Raw genomic sequence first — 17,875 nt, 5'->3', positions numbered from 1 at the left:
TGTGATTGGATGAGAAAGAAGAAAACATGTCAATGACGTGGAGCACAGGGAGAGTGTGGGTTGCAGGAGCCTTTCTCACCTCAGGACACAGAAAACACCACCACCGCAGCTCTCCCTCTCTTCCCCTTCACAACACTAGTGTTGGTCACCCTAGCTGCTGCCAGTGGGTAGCAGGTTATCACATGACCTGCCCAGAAGCTTTATGAATTATGCAGCCTGAACAAACATACAAGCCACTGGGTCACTCGAGGAGCAGGCGGTTTTTTTTCCCCCCGCCTCAATCCTGTTTCAACCTTTGGAAAAGGATAGACTGGACGGACGAGGAAATGAAAGAATAAAAGGAGAAGTGGGATAATTGACAGAGAGTGGACAAGATATCAGCTGGTTTTCCACTATTAAGGTCCACAGAGACGTGACATGCTCCCAGTCCTGTTTTCCTCCACCTCAACACACACACAACCCCCATGCCCCCAACTCTGATCACCACCTCCTGAGTGCCCAGCAGGAGACTTGGGGTGATCTCACAGCAGTATGACAGGACAGCAGAGGCCCCGAGGTGGGGGGTCAGAGGGACAACAAAGGTTAGTGGATGGTGGAGCATGATGAAAGTGTGTGTGTGTGTGTGTGTGTGTGTGTGCGTGTGTTTGTGTGGGGATTCACTGTCTCCATTAACAGTGGCCAGGCCTGAAGATCAAGCCAAGGGCGCTCCAGCCAGCCACTCCTCTAGCCAACCTTGTCTCCAGTGGATCACTGTGTGTGTGTGTGTGTGTGTGTGTGTGTGTGTGTGTGTGTGTGTGTGTGTGTGTGTGTGTGTGAGGAGTGGGTCTGTCATTGTATCTGTGTGTATGTATATATGTGTGTGACTCACCTATGACCGGCTCTGCTAGCTCGGAGGCAGCTCTTTGTCTTTGTGCTGACAGGGTGAAGATGATTGAACGCTCTGCTCCTCCAGTTTTACGCCACAGAGACCAAAAGCTTTACACCCAGTTTATACACATTTGTTATACAACATACAGGAGCCTCACTCGGTTTCGGCACATCAGCACTTGTAACATATTCATTTTCAAATGTAATGCAAGTAAAATGTTAAAGAATTTGGACTATAGTGCCAAAAAGCTGTGTTTCCTCTCTGGGTGAGTGATACCCTCAGCCTAGAGGGATTACAGTATATTACACTATTATTAGTTAATCATCCACCAGAACTCTCAGAAATTCAAACGCTATCTACGTCTGCTTTAACATCACATCGCCGCGTCCTTTTGCTGAGAAAAGCCTAAATGGTACAGGGTTTAAAAATGAAAGAATCTCAATGTGATGTGTACGCTTGAGCAGGAATGAAAGAAGTGTGCATGAGAGTGTGATTAGTGTACTTGTGCTGTACCTTTGTGGACACTTGGAATGCGTTGAATTAGATTTGATTTAAGATCAGGGAATAATTAGCAAAGTCCAAGCAAATCTTCTGTTCACAGTGTGATTTGTCCTAATGAAGTAAATTACAGCTCATGTAGCGCGTGATTACACTGAGAAAGAAAGAGATAAAACAGTAATGAGGCACAAAGAAACACTAGTAAAGTACAAGAAGAGAAAAGGGGAAACACTCTGGGATCATACGACGCATTTATATGATCAGCAATCAAGAAAAGAAAAAAACAATTAAACCTCTACTCCTGCCAGAAGAGCTTCCATTCCCTACCTCAGAAAACAAATATATAATTACATTTCATTGAGTTATTAAAATGGAAATAATAGAAATATAGAAAATGATCAAAATAAAGTAAAAAAACCTTTTTAGAATATCCTATACATAAATATTAGACACAAAGAATCATTACAAAAAATTCTACGTGCTTCACACAAAAGATTTGAACATTTTTGCATTAAATGATGTTTTTGTATTTCTCTTATCAACGATGTGGTCAAAGCAATCATATAGATGCATCTATTATAGAGGCTAGTACATACGCACACGGCTGAAACAATTAACCAATTAAATGATTGACAATAAATGAATCTGTAACTTTTTTAATCAGCAATTACTTTCTGAAAAAGATGCCGAACATGCTTTGAATCCAGCTCCCCAGTTGTGACAGTAAAATTAACATCTTTTTGTTTTTAACTGTTTCTGTTAGTTGAAGAAAACAAGTGATTTATAAAGAAGTAAGCCTGGGCTATAGTAAACCTTAAAGGGCATTTCTCACTATTTTCAGACACTATTACAGAACAAATGATTTGTTCCAAAAACCATCTGTAAAGGAATCAATGATGAAAATAACTGTGCCACCCGACAAAAGTCAATCAAACCTTACAACGACTGATTCAAGTACGACACTTCTCTCATTGGTGGGATGGTGGCGGACAGCAGACTGCACTGTTTGTCCTCCTCTCCCATGATATCATATTGCTAAGCCTGTTGATACCATTATGTTGACAAGTGTGTGTTGAAATATGGAGTTTGGCTTGTGTCCCCGGAGAGCCTGTGCTGTTGGAATGATTAGTAAGGCATGCAACCAGCCTGTATCTTGTTGAGCCAGACAGACAGGGAACATATGTATGTGTGCTGGGCCTTGTAATCAACACATGCGCTGCGAGGCTCCTGCTACTGCCAGGGAATGAAGGCGCTTCTGTGTTTCGAGGGAAATAAGGTAAAACGCAACACAAGTGTATCCAAATTACACACAGCCAAGAAACAATTAAAAAAGAGGTTCGTGGCTCCGTTGATAAGTTAAACAAAATCAGATTTACAGCGTGCGAATAGATTATCCATTCCGTTTTTTTACAGCAACAGGCTCACAAATACACATAAACAGTCTCATAAAAACAATTCCAAACAGTTGCCATTTGAATACAACTGACCCAAACAACGTTAGGAAGCTGACTAATGTAATAGCTGATTAATTTCACTGGCTAACACATTTTCTCTCTCGCTCTCCTTCTGTCAAGCCTCCAGTGTGTAAGACGTTATCAGTATTCGTCTGTGGCCGTCAGTAAGCTGAGAGAGCGGCGTGACAGTGACCCTCTGGGTGCACACAGATCCCACTGCCACCTCACTTTGCCTGCCTTCAGTCCCATCCCACCAAAGGCTGCCGGTAATTAAGAGCCACACACTGGAGGAGTGTGTGTGTGTGTGTGTGTGTGTGTGTGTGTGTGTGTGTGTGTGTGTGTGTGTGTGTGTGCGTGTGTGTGTGTGTGTGTATGTGTGTATTCATCTATGAATGGAGCAGCACAATGAGTGAGTATTATCTTTGGAGGTAATAAAGCAAGCCAGATTAAGCCTGAAAATAAAATTTTATATGTATATATATGGAAATCTTTCTGTGTGAAGTGGCTATATTTTATATTTTTCTTATTGTCGACAAATATTATAACACGAACCAACTGTCTGTGAGGCCAAAACCTAACATATCCTATCCCTCTGTGCCATAGATCTCTAAAACCACATCAACAGCACCATTGAACTGGGTGAGCTGATCCTTCATTATGATGAACATGGGCACTGTGGTTTATTATAAGTCAATTCCACACATGCAGCACCACAGCCCTGTGACGCTACACAGGACTGTGGACACAGGACCCTTCATTCCAATTCCAACTCATCCCATTAGGTTGCAGTTGCAAAAGCTCTCTGGTCAGGACGACTTAATACTCTAACATTTGCACATTTGCACATTTGATGCTTCCTGTACAGCTATACTGTTCTTTACTTTACGGTTATGTAATTGTTTTTAACAGTGCAAATGTGTATTAATCCGTGACTGAAGATAGTGCCCAACAAATACTTTTGGAATAAACTACAGTGCTACAGAGACCATCTTTTTTTGTAATTAAGTAGAAGAGAATGGACTTAGGGTTTAGTGCTACAGACAGGCAGGGGTATATATATATATATAAATATTGAGAATCAGACTAATGCCTTTTTGAATACATTTTTTTCTGGGGTTTGTTGCCAATAAGAACAATATGCAAAACGTCTTAGTAAGTAAACCATTTACAACTGTAGCTATAACAGGATGCGTCCTGTATATCACGTACAGAGAAGTGATGGAGAAGCTCACCTTCAATGCCTAATGGTACCCTAAACAAGTGCATGCTGAGTAGGCATGTTCATCAAATGTTAGCCAGAGTACATTAAGGCTCACTGTCTGTCAGAGGTGAGCAACTCATCCAGCCATCTTCTATTCACATTTTCCTTCCCTGTCTCTTAACTCTGCTTCCCTAATGTGGGTGTCAGATGAGGTGAGCGAGGAAGATGATGGGCTTCACTTCCTGCAAAACACCCTCATCAGAGTGTTGCATCGATTGCATTAGTATCTCCTCCTCACCGATCGATGACTCTCTGTGCCGTCCTGAGCTGTGCTCAACATGCAGAATTCCACCTGACATCATCACAGGCAAACTGCTGTTTTCTCTCCATTGTCTATGACATCTCACACTAATATAAATAACGTGTCATTGTTTTCGTGATGAAATCAGTCATATTTATAGTTTATTTTTTTGTAATCTTTTCCGCATTCCTTTGTAAACATTCTTCATTATTGAGGGGTGAGAAACAGAGCAGGAAGATCAGGAATCACTGCAATAGTTTGAGCCTCAACCGAGAGCTGATTTCTCTGTCTCCCATGTTCTCTCGATGCCTGTGACGGGGGGGCAGGTGTTGGATGAAATAGAAAAGATGAGCTCACTTAAAAGACCCATTAGAAGCCAGCAGCAGGGGCTCAATTGAACAAATAGAAACACTGTGTCCTTTTGGTTTCCCATTGCCGACTGAACGCAATTCCATCAAAGGATAAACAGGAACGTGCAAACACACACACACACACACACACACACACACACACACACACAGCTACGGGGATGTGGTCTGTAAATTAGCCCGGCTCAGTTGTTAGAGTTATTGCATTCTAACGTAACATTTTCATCGTGTGCGAGCTTTTATTTCAATTTTGAATTACTTTTTCGCTTTGCTCCACAAAATGAGAGGATTTTCCACCAATTACTTTTACAGATTCTGCAGCCAATGTATTGTAGTTATCCTGTTATCCATCACTTTGCTTCCATTTCATTTTTTTTTACCTGTAAAATCACTACACCATAACAATCCCCACCTGGAGGTTACTGTAAACCATTTTAGTCCTGACCTCCTTTTGCTCTGTATGTCTCACACCAACACAGTACTTACAGGACCGTACTGCATGCCATCTCCCCTCCTCCTCCTCCTCCTCCTCCTCTTCTTCTTTCATCTGTCAACTTACTGTCACTGTCCCGGTCACCTTATGGCACCGGCATGTGTGCTGAAATCCACAGAGCAACTTCACCCTCCTCCCCTTCGTCTAACTCCCGCAAATTTATTAATATGATTTACATAAAGTTAAAGTCCTCCTGGCAGCCAAGAAGGCCGCTCTAAAATAAGCTGTGGTGGTGACAGAGCCAATGCGTTATGTCTGTCCTAGGCCCGGGGGGCTCCAGGGGCTGCTGGGTAGGGAACGTCGACGAGGGCCCCTGGGGGGGTGCTGGCCTGGAAATGACACAGAGTGAGGGAAGAGCCCCCATACCTCCAAATCAGTCATCTCATATGCAGGGGGAGAGAAGAAAGGACAAAGACGCATCGCCCCACCGCCGGGCACACACACACACACACACACACTCACACTCACCATGGGATATGCATGCATGCCCTTTCACACACACACACACACACACACACACACACACACACACACACACACACACACTCACCGTAGTATAATATTTTATGTGTGATTTTTAAATATGGCTTTAAAAAGGATTATGCTGGGTTTTTATTATATGGTTTCAGGACATTATGGGCACTTGATCTCTTCAGAGGTATCCAACGCATGAGTGTATGTATTCATACAGCTCAATTTATTTTACTTACATCTGGTTGCATACAGCCATGCGGATAGTTTGGGGTGTATAGGTCAAGGTTACTTTTATTGTCACCCTAATAAGAAAGACATTTCTGGATAAACATGTCACAAAAGGCACTTAATAATGTGCAAACGCTCTACCCAAAAAAATATGTAGCAAACGCAGTTAGAAATAGAAAAACATATCCCCTGACCCCACTCAGGTAAAGCTGTGTGTTAATTGTGTCCAGGTTTTGAGATTTTGAAATGGTTTCTAAACGTAAAAAAAAATGATATCCTCAAAAATGTTCTAGGATCTGGCTTTAGTATATTTGAGTTAAAGGGCCCGTAATCATGTTTAAGTCACCACCACGCTCTGCCTTCTGACAGGAAGATTGCAACAAAATCAATCGTCAGCATGACCCAATAACCACCACATCTGCCCATGATGTGCTGAAAATAGTGGTGTGCGGTGTAGCTTACCTACCACAAGGTCAATATCTGCCCCCACCTGATGACAGCAGACTGAACTCAAACTACACTGACAGCTTTTTGATGGGATGATTTTTGAGAAACCGCCTGCAAAGCCCTGGAGGTTTGGGCCAACAGCACATGGGAAACACAATCCAGTGTAAAATAGGACAGAGGAGGTTTTTTTTTTCTTCTTTTTTTTAAAAGAGCCAAATCCCCCTAGGGGGACACACGGCACTCCAAGCCGTCAAAAGAGAGCTGAAACATGTGAAAATCAAGAGCTGTGAAAAAGCATTTTGTGACAACCTACCACTTTTTCATAGGAAGAATAAGTAATGCTAGAAATAACTCGGCGTGGCCTGTGTTACTCCTTGCCATCACCCCACACAACTGTGAAATTACCCCAATGTGTCTCCTCTGAGCAGCATGACGAAGAAAAGGCAAAATGTCAACACCTAGTTTTCCCTGCAAATGTTTAAGGAAACTGTGACGAAAGGAGAAGTCCTCAGAGAGAGAGAGAGAGAGAGAGAGAGAGAGAGAAACACAGAGAGGAGAGAGAATTAGCTGAAACACTCATGTAACATTTTCTCTGATGCTTCATCTTAATTACCGCCGTGCAAGCCATGCAAATCCGATTGGCCGTTTATGCCAGGAAATTCATAACCACAGTGCGATATTAATTACTCCGGTAGGATTCGTGCTATATTTGATATGCACGAGGCATCGCGGCCATTACCAGCCTTGTGTTTCAGCATCAGCCCTGCGTGTCAGTGGTAATCAAATCTAAACGTTGACAACAACACATTCACCAATCAATATAGGATGGGAGGGATCCTTTGATGGTGGAATTTTAATCTCTTTTCTCTCATGTGTGTGTCTCAGCGTGTGTGTTAATATCCTGTTAGCGTCGCTCACACACAAATCTATTCACTTTTCCCCAACATTGCTGGGATTGGCATTGGATTTCCTCATTTAAAACGCGTCTTTTATGTTTTATTGTTCGTAAAGCCATTCGATTAAGTGGAGTCAAATGCAATTACAACTCACGGTTGTTCAGTGAGAGCAAGTATCTGCCGTATTCGTCGGAGAAAGGGGAAGAGAAGATGCTATACTGGGGGTTTTCACATACTGTTCCCAGGGCTCCTAAAGCATGATACAGACTAAGGTGAATGGAGAAAGTGAGAGTGAGAAAACAAAATGAGACAGTAAAGAGAGAAAACAGAATGAGAATGATGGACGGATGACTGGATAGAGAGAGCTAACTCGCTTTTAACTTCATCAATGGAGCAACACTGACCTCTGCTGGCAAACACATCTTTCTTGTCAGTGTTTGTTACACACTTAAACTCCCCCACCAGTGGCTTTAAAATTGCTTCCTTAAATCATCCATCCATGTGAGCGAGAGGGAACATAGATCAAACACGCGGAGGAGTAGAAATAATAAGAAAAAAACACAACGCCCTGTGCCAATTACTGGCTCAGGTTCTACATTGCTCTTATAAAAATGTAATCAATCACCCGCTCCATTGAGGGCCACCCACAATGAAGTCCGCAGTTTAACACCCCACCGCCACAGCCACGGGAAAAGGTCACCTGGGTGGAGGCAACGGCACCGTCCTGTTAATAACCTGGCTACAGTGCACACCTTTTAGTGAACTTGGATATGAGAGATACATAGAGAAGAACACACAAGATGACAGGCAGGGTTTTACTCTCATCCATATCCATAAAACCATTCATCTTTCCTTTCAGGACCCCCTGGCTCAACTCCATTCTCCTCTAAAAGCTTTAGTTGATTTCCAGACGGGCGCTGAGAATGCCACCTCAAGCTGATAGCAGTTGGAGCGCGTTGGGGAGGAACGAGGGGTTGCCCCGGGGGTCCTCGGAGGCCCAGACATGCTCATTAATACACGGCTATATAGGGTGCCTCACACAACAAAGCGCAAGAGGGTGGTGAGACACACATTGATGTAGAGGCGTGTATAGTATGAGGCCACGGTTAACATTCATGCTGACTAGTTTATCGAAGCACTCACATAAATGCTTCAATGTGAGATTCACACAAACATGATTTTACACACACACACACACACACACACAGACTTTCTGTCTTCCACTCAGTTGAATTTGACTATCCACATACTCTTTGTTTGTTCAACACACACACACACACACACAAAAAGATCCAGCTCATGAGCAAACAGCTATCAGAGATCATTACAAAACTGTACACCCTCTGTGTGTGTTCCTGTCTCACAGTCATCCTCTAACTCAGCTAATGATGCACTGGCACGCACCGTGTAGCTGCGTAGCCATTCACAGAGCTGGCATGAGTTAATGGCCCTGGCACCCCGCGCCCACGGTAAAGTGATACATCCAACTGGCTTGGTGGCACGAACACAGTCAGGACTGAACAGATGCCACTCACTTCTGCTGGCCAAAGTGACCCAGCAATCAGCTGGCTAAACACCTAAAAAAAAATCTCAGCAGGCTGGTAATGAAAGGAACGAATGCTCTGCTGGGTGACAGCGCAGCGTGGAGCCTCGCCACAGTGGCAGCGTTTCTCCCTCCTACTTTCTGTTTGTCCTTTTTCCCGCTCTTGCCAGTTTTAGGGCTGAACCTCACTTAGCTGATATTCCGCTGACCCTCACTCAGTCGCTCTAGTTCTGACCTCGATCTCCTCCTCTTGTCTCATTTTCACTCTCATTCTGCCATTCTGTCTAATGTCTCAATCGCTTTTTTTCTATCACATAAAACACTCATTCAGGATTTGTTTTCTGCCCTGCCGTCCTCTCGCTGGGCAGCACTGGTGTGTGTGTATGTGTGTGTGCATGCCTTTCTCTGTGCATATGTGTGTTTGTGTGGCTGCTAGCTGATGTACTCTATGACATATTGAGGTAATAAAAAGCTCCTCTGCAGGGACGGCTGTGGCCCACTAATTAAACACCTCCTAAGCGACCTTATTGCAGGCGCCAGTTGCCATAGAATCCGAAAACGTCTTCCGGGCCCTGCGTCAAACTGCATCTCCCATCTCTGAATTATAGACGGAGAGAAAAGGGTAAAGGAACAGAAGGATGAGCAGTTGCAAGGTCATTGCTTATAATTATTAAACATAATTATACATAATTATCACACCAGTATAAAAATGGTATTGTACACTATCTACTAGTCGAAATGGAGGTATGGACTTGCAAGATGCAGACATGTTTTTACAGTTCTATGGTCTGAATTTGATAACAATGTGCGTATGATTGTCAGCATAAATGGCATGATATTCAGATAATAGGGTGTTTTGGTTCTTTCCTCAATATCATGAGCTGAAAAAAAACACTTGACTTATTTGCATGCAGCTATATACAGTACGTTCTCTGGCTATGTGCTTTAATATTGAGAAATATATTTACCTTGAGGATAGTAGGTCAAAAAATGCATAACATTTGGTTTCACAAGGCTCTGTGATCTAGCGCGTTGTGGTGTAATGCTGGTGAAAGCAGCAGCGTTTGAGCTTTCCTGAAATGGTGACGGTGACTATTACGGAATAAAAGACAAAAAGAAAAGTAAAATGTATTAAAGAGATACGAAGATCAAGGATAGTTTGCTGACTACACCTAGTAGACAACCCATAAAGCTTTACCGAGCCTTTTCTCTAGAAAGCAAATAAATGTAAAGGAAACACTGAGTTAAATAAATCCATGTGTGTGTGAGCGTGTGTGTCTCTGTAAGGGTCAGGCCTGCTAAATGAAGGTGTCCTCTGATTTGATCCGTTGTGGGGCGAGGGGTCAGCGCGACAGACGACTCAGCACCTGTCACCGGCCGAGTCCCACTCATCAGTCACCACCTCCATATGCTGCCCATTAAAATCAGACATGTGGGCACTTGGTTGGCAATGTCCACACACCTCTTGACCCGCTCCACATCTGTTGACAAAGCCTTAAACACATGCGGCAAAGAGAGCGAGGAAAGGACAGCCGACAGCTGAAGGAAAGCAAAATGAAACAGTCTTGCTGAAACTAAAGCAAACTGACTTTTGGCCGATAGGTCTAGTACTCATTACTCGTGCTACGATGCAAAACCTTATTAATTCAACATTTGGCTTTCCACATCTACAGAAATTCGCACTCATGAGATTATTCTTCACCAGTTTAGAAACGTATAATTGCCCTTTGTAAGTTGGGATTGGCATTTCTATGCCTTACTAGAAGTCTTTTACAGTTGTGTGGTCCGAGAGAAAAGAAGAACGTTTTGTTAAAGATTAATGCCGGAGTTATCTACATCTTTCTATCTATTAACGATTTGATGATGAAACGACCAAAATCAACAATGTGCTAGTCCGTGTCTCAATACTTTATGACTTTCCTCCCCTGACTGTAGCACTAAGCCCCAAGATGTAAATCAACATAAAAACAGGTCCCAAAAAATAATCAAATATTCCTTTCATTTAAAAAAAGGCTTAAGAATTCATAAAACAGCTGGGCATTGTAGGTTTTAGCCAACACAACTCAAACAGTGGTACATTGTGTATTTTCTGACAGTGTGCGGTGTGTTTTTCATGAAACTGTGTTCAACTCCACATAATTCACAGACCTCACTGTGAACAGTGGGACTACTTTTCTTATACAGGTTATGGAATAACTGCATTTTAAGACGCTAACACTGCTATATGCAACACAAAACACGTTCCCCGCCACACAATTGTAATCTCTTGAGTACAATTTTTATATAAAGTATGATTTTTCTTTTCATAGAAACCTCCTTGGCGTCAACTTTCCTTCATGACAATTTCTGTCTCGGCACACTTACTGTGATTCACTTTAGTTCTTCATGCTTCATTTTGCTAGGATCTGTTCTTGTACTTCTTATTTCCTTGTGTGTGATCGATAAAGTTGACTTACTCTCTGGATAAGAAATAGCCCCTATGAAACCTGGTGACAGTGTGATCTTTGAAACTTCCAGAATAATGGTGGAGAGGTAAGTTCCTGTGCAAATAAACCCCCAAAGAAACCTGTACTGCTAGAGGTATGTGTTATTTGTAATTTAAGTGAATTTACCCTTTAACGCTTGACTTGAGGCAACAGCATTAATTCTCAATTGTAGAGCAAAAGATGCATGAAAGCAGTTTAACCTGAATTAGCCCTTCACTGAAACATGGCCAGTAGCCGGAGTAAGGCCATGCATTTAAGTGTAGCCTGAGAGAGAGAGAGAGAGAGACATGAAATAAGGGTGCATGAGTTCAAAGTGGTAAAAGAAATGCTCTCTACACCAATGACACTCCTGATTAATGTAGGTGTGTGTGCGTGCCCTTATATTATGATGCGATTCTAAGCCTAATATGCCCGTGTTGGTGTAAAATGCAAGAGAGCGTGCGAGCGCACTTGAATGACTGTGTTAAAGAAATGCAGAGGGCATTCTCTTCAAACGGATTGTATTCAAAGAGCAGGGAGTTTAAAAAGGAGACAGCACTGAGGGCAGTCGGGTTTGAACTGTGTTTGTGCAAAGCAGTCTGCCTTTAAAAAAAAAAGAAAAAAAAGGAATTCCTGAAGAGCATTCACTGAGTTTTCATGGAGAAGGAGAGGATACTTGGAGAAATAAAGATAAAGCGGTTGGAGCCAGACAGACAGGGAGAAAAGGGGAGTTTACTAGACGAGGAGCAGAGAGAGAGGAATGAGGGAGAGGAGGGAGCCGTGGACTGAACGGCAAGAAGTCAGGGGGAGAAAGAAAGAGAGAAAGAGCAGGACACATAGAGGGAGAACATTTGCCTGGGGCGCTGCTACGTGCTGTGCCTCCTTTCTCCCCTTTCTTCAGGAGAGCGCTGAAACCGGGCGGTGCCCCACATAGCTGCACCAATCTGACCTCGGCGCTGCTGGAGTGATGGCCGGTGGGTTACCATGTCAGTGGTCTAATGGCTCCCTCACACACGCATAATAAACACTCTTTATCACCCGTTAGGCATCACCCAAAGCCCAAAGAGAGCATATTAACTATAGAGGTTATTAGTGAAGGCACAGATCCTCAAAAGGGCTTCAGTTTTTCAGATGCCCCTACCTAAGATGATGGTCGTAACAAAAAATAAAGCAAAAAGTAATGAAGTGTTGACACTTCCCCTCGTGGTACTTCTCCACTTTCCAGTGTTAATGCTCACGATATAATATTCATTTCTATAAAAGTGTATTATTGTTGTTAGGTAACAGTTGTGTTGCATGTTAAAACAGGTGCTTTTATTTGTCACACACTTGTAGATATGCTCTCTCAATAGATGACATCTGGGAAGATATTAAGACTTACTGGCATCTCCATATGTGAAAGTGTACAAAATATTTTAATTCAGTGACCTCTTTAGCTTCGTTGTAAACTTCTTAAACATTGGTGAAATGATTGGATGTGATCTGTAATTGGCATGGACATTCAGACATCATTCAGTGTGAATTACACTTCCAGAGAATATCATGATTCATCTTATCTGACATTATAGCCTGTTTAACTCGCTTATTTGTCTTCTTTGTTGGTTCTCAGTAAAAAGACACGTGGTGCGTGGGGAGAAGCAGCAGACGGGATGGAGATGAGGACATCAAGGTGAGGAGAGGTGGACCTGATTAACACTACTGTCTGTGCTGAAGGCTTGGTGGATATGGCGAGAGTATTTTTCAACATGAAAGCTGGCCACTATAATTGTGGACACGTGAACAATTACAGAACAATATTCAATAATGCAATGCTTGTTATTCATGTTCCATTATATTCAGACTCTTTTTCTCTGGCTTTCTCTATGCTTCACTGCTTTATTGAAGCATAGAGAGAAGTAATATATCTGATATTCTGTTATTGTGGTTATAAAAATGTAAGTTACGGTGCTGTTAGAGCGCCGCTACACCGCCCTGTTGAGTGTGTGTGGGAGAGTTAATAATTTCTGTCTGTGAAAATGTTGTTTTTGAAAGGCTTAATGCCAACAAATATGGATTCAATAGATTTTGTTAGATAAAACATGTCGTGATTGTTGAAGATGACTCCATCAAACATTATTTGACTTCTGGACTATAAGGACTGAGATAGTTACGGAGACGAGATGTGTGTTTGATTCAGAGAGAGTAAGAGGGAAGAGAGGGTTGAGGCCGGCGGAATGTTGCACACAATGTTATTAATAATAATGATTTGAATGTCAACGTTATGGATGAAGCTGTGAACAATTCAGTACAGCTCTATTAATTAGCCTAACCATGTAGCCCTGACTCCAGCAGGACACACGTCCCCTCTCTTTAACTATGCAAACGCACCTATTTGACAATTCTTGGGTTTTAAACCAAACAAAAAAAAGGATTTTGCGATTTAACAATTTGGGACTTAAGATGGGAATTTGTATAACTTTAAAAGAAATTTCAATGCCGCCCAAACCGAATGATTTTGTGTCTGTTATGTGTTTTTTTGTGTCTCTGTCGTTGGAGGAGCAACTCGAAAACCACTGAGACTCATCAGAAGCATCTCCTCATCAGAAGCAGCTCTTCATCAGAAGCAGCTCTTCATCAGAAGCAGCTCTTCATCCGAAGGATCTCAGCAGCCTGAGACAGAAATGAGCCTGAGAGAAGAAATCCAGAGGATGCTGGATGAACTCAGAGTAAGGAAAATATTATCTTATCTAGTTATGCCAAACAAACGTCATGAAAGATGTCATTGTATTGTATGCCATAATAAAGAAAGGAGAAAGTATATTATGCCCTAAAAATGTCATGAAGTCATAAACATAATCAATCATAGTCATAATATAGTACATCATAATAAGTCATAGTATAGTATGCCATTCAAATGTTGTTAAAAAATCATAGTATAGAAAGCCATAGTATTGTATGCCATAAAAAGTAATGATATAGTATGTCATAAAAATATGACAGTACAGTATGGCAATCAACAAATATATAATAAAATAATAATATACAGTGTAATATAGTATGCCATATAAAAAGCACAAAAAAGTCACATTATAGTATGCTATAAAATGCCATTGTATAGTATGTAACAAAATAGTATGTCGTAAAAATGTTTTGAGAATGTAAATTCTTTCCTCAAACAAATTATATTCTATGACATATTCATGTATTTTTATTTTTTACGAAAACCTTTACTATGACTTTTTAATTACTTTTATTGACATGCTATACTACATTTTGGTGATTATTTTTGACATGATATATTATGACTTTTTAAGAATTTTTCACCATGCTGTACTATAAATGTTTTAGACGTACTATATCAATCCCTTTCATGACTTTATTTGACATCCTAAATGATCACTCTATACTATGCTACACTATGACTTGTTATGATTCTTTTCACCACGTCAAACTATAACTTATCAACAAACTATACTGTGGCTTTTTCATGACTGAACGAGTGAGTGAGCAGAGAGGCTTAAATGCTACAGCTTGATCAGAGGATGAGATGCAGCTGTGAGCACAGGTGAGTAGGTTGAGCTGGGAGGCAGCAGGTAAGACTGCAACTGTGACCGAAACAAGTGTACCCATTATATTATAGTGTGTCCACTGTGTGACATAGTAACTGAATCTAAAGCAGAGGTCTTCAACAAGGGGTCCGCGACCCGTAGGGGGTCCGTGGAGGTACTGCATGGGGTCCGCGAAATATTTGGTTAATTAGACAATATATATATAATTTTTTCAAACATGAATCCGTCCATTATTTTAATAGTTCAGTATTGTATGCAAGATAATATGTATGTTTATGCATGGCATTGGCACTAATAGGCCATCACTCATTTTCGTTTCCACATTTATGTTTAAAATAAAAACGTCAATTTGAATAGCTTGTATGCATGATTATCATGCAATTAACAGACAATGTTGATATTGGCATTGGTATCAGTTGACAAGGTATGTTTATAAATGGCAGCGGCACGGCCACCCTACCCACTGTACCTTGCACATGTGTAAAATAAAAAATTAATATTTGAACCTGTGTATTATTTGAAAAGCTTAGTATTGAATGCACAATAAAGAGGTATGTGTATACAGTACATGGCACTAGGCTCAGTTTAATATAAAACACAATTTTATACAATATATCTAGTCGGGGGTCCCTGCTCCATCTCTCTATCAGTTTGGGGGGGGTCCTTGGCCTAAAGAAATGTTGAAGACCCCTGATCTAAAGGATATTTAAATGGTTCAAAGTGTGCAAAGTCTGTCTTTTAAATGAAACGTATTATTTGTGTAAAACAAATATCACGTTCTGCACCGGAGCATATTGTGACTTTTTAGATGGTGCTCGATGAAAACTGCTATGTAAGCTCTTTTTGATGAACTTTTGCTCAGATGTGAATAATAACACCCCCAATGGGAATCATACGATACCGGACCTATACATGTTCTTATGAGGACGTGGCAAATGTGGAAATTGCTTATCTCTAGTGTTATCTAGCATTATCCCTCAGTGTATTCCCTGAGCAAATAAAGCATCATATCTGTACTTCAAACCTAAAGGCCACTACAAGATGCTCAGTGTGTGGGCGCATGTGTGTGTGTGTGTGTCTGTGCACACACACTTGTCCTTGCTTCACTGTGTTCTATAAGTTTGAGCTCACTCGAGGGATCGCCTGTGCTTGCTCAACACCCTGTGCCTATCTTATCTCTACTGCTCTGAAATATCCAATTCAATTTCTTCTGTTGATAGATGCCTGTGCTCTTTGAGCCCTCTGGGAGCACATTCTTTCCTTTCCACTTGTCTCCGACTCATCGCTTGTGAGACCACTCAAGATTCATCAGGTTGACCCCCTATTGTAAACAACTGAGATCAGTTTCTTATCAGCACACGCTCCGTTTATGTCGGTTCAGTAGTTGCTGATGAACACAAAATGTTTGCAGCAAACACTTTTTTTTTTTTCAAAGAACGTATGTGTAAAGCATGTTATTCATAATTTTGTACCACTACAAGCTCCTCTGGGATACCTAGAAGTCTCTCTTTTTTTTTTTTTTTTTACAATTGAGCATGGAGGACAACTGTCATGAAGTTCAGAGCGAACGCACATTGTAGGGAGGGCGGGATGTAGAGGAGGGGCAGCAGGCGAGAGGGGAACAGGAGGTGAGAGAAAATATAACAATGATGAACAGATTCCCGGTCACAGCGCCCATTGCCTCGCCTCTGGGGTACCTTTCCACCTTGTCATGTCCAAAGACCTTGCCTAATACTCAGCAAAGGGACGGGAGATAGCACCAATGTGTGTGTGCGTGTGTGTGTGTGTATGCGTGTTTGCGACCGCATTTCTAATTTATTGGCCCACTGATTTGCTGATGTGTGTGGAGCTGCATGCAGCTCAAGAGCACTAGCCTGGAACATCCGGGCCTTGCTTCATTAGGTGCTCACGCCCTTAAGCTGCTGACATTTCTAAACTTGTTCCCCAGTCTTCTAATTGTCGTGAAAAGTTGGACACAGCCACCAACATTGAGAAGCTACGTGGTAGATCTCGATTTGACGGCATTTCTCGCATGTCTGTGTGCCATTTACCTCGCTGCGTGGATGTGGAATGCAAAGACGTTACAATAAGCGATGAAGGAAATGACTATTCCTCCTCCTCCTCCTCATTTGCAGAACGAAATCATCACCCACAACAAATATGTCTGACTTTACTTTTAAGAATATATATAAACAAAGCACAATAAGAAATACAACAGGAATTTATTAAGGATAACAATATAGTATTATCCATCGTTTCAGTGGTACATGGAATGCAGCTGTTAATCAAACAAATGGTTAAAGTCTCCGGTCAACAGGATCCAAAAAGCTGCCATCACCTTGGAAAATAAAACCTATAATATCTGGATTTCGGATGATTTTTAATCCACATTCTCTCTTTGTCACCCACTCCAACAAACACATCACTAATATGCACAAATACACACGGTAACAAATTAATTAACAGTGTATGCAAATCCATTCTCGTCCAAATAACAAATGTCAGTGCTAAATGTCAAAGAATTACAGTATTGTGGAACACACATCATATTTTATGTGTTTAAGCATAAATGTTCAAATTAAATAAAGTCTGACAACAATTTAAAAGAGCATTACCGTAAAACTGCAATTAATAGCCCAAGCTTTTATTAACTCAACTGGCGCATATATTGTGGACAGGCGTCTAGATGGGACAGACTTTTGATTCCTTTCGCACAAAACTTTTGTTCAGCAAAGATGGGAAATACTATCAAGAGGTTTATTTAAAACCAATTTGAATATTACTTGTATAAAAATGACAAAGCACCAATCATTCTCTCCAGACGCTAGTCTCTCTCTCTCTTAGTTCTCGTCCATGTAAATGTCCTTAGTCCAAAAGTAAACTTATTGAAAAGAGATGAATGTAATCATTTCCAGAATTCACATGTTTATCGAACAAAATATCCTGCCTCAATCCGTATTTGTTGACATTTAGCCTTCACTGTGGTAAAAAAAAAAAAAAATGTATTAAGAGGGCGGTCTAGTAGCAATCTAACGGCACGATTAAAATTACATTTATATAACGACATAAAATCATATTTTCCCCATTTTTA

Source organism: Pholis gunnellus (assembly GCF_910591455.1).
Source record: "Pholis gunnellus genome assembly, chromosome: 3".
In the NCBI taxonomy this organism is placed as follows: Eukaryota; Metazoa; Chordata; class Actinopteri; order Perciformes; family Pholidae; genus Pholis; species Pholis gunnellus.
Note: the sequence above shows the minus strand (reverse complement) of the source record.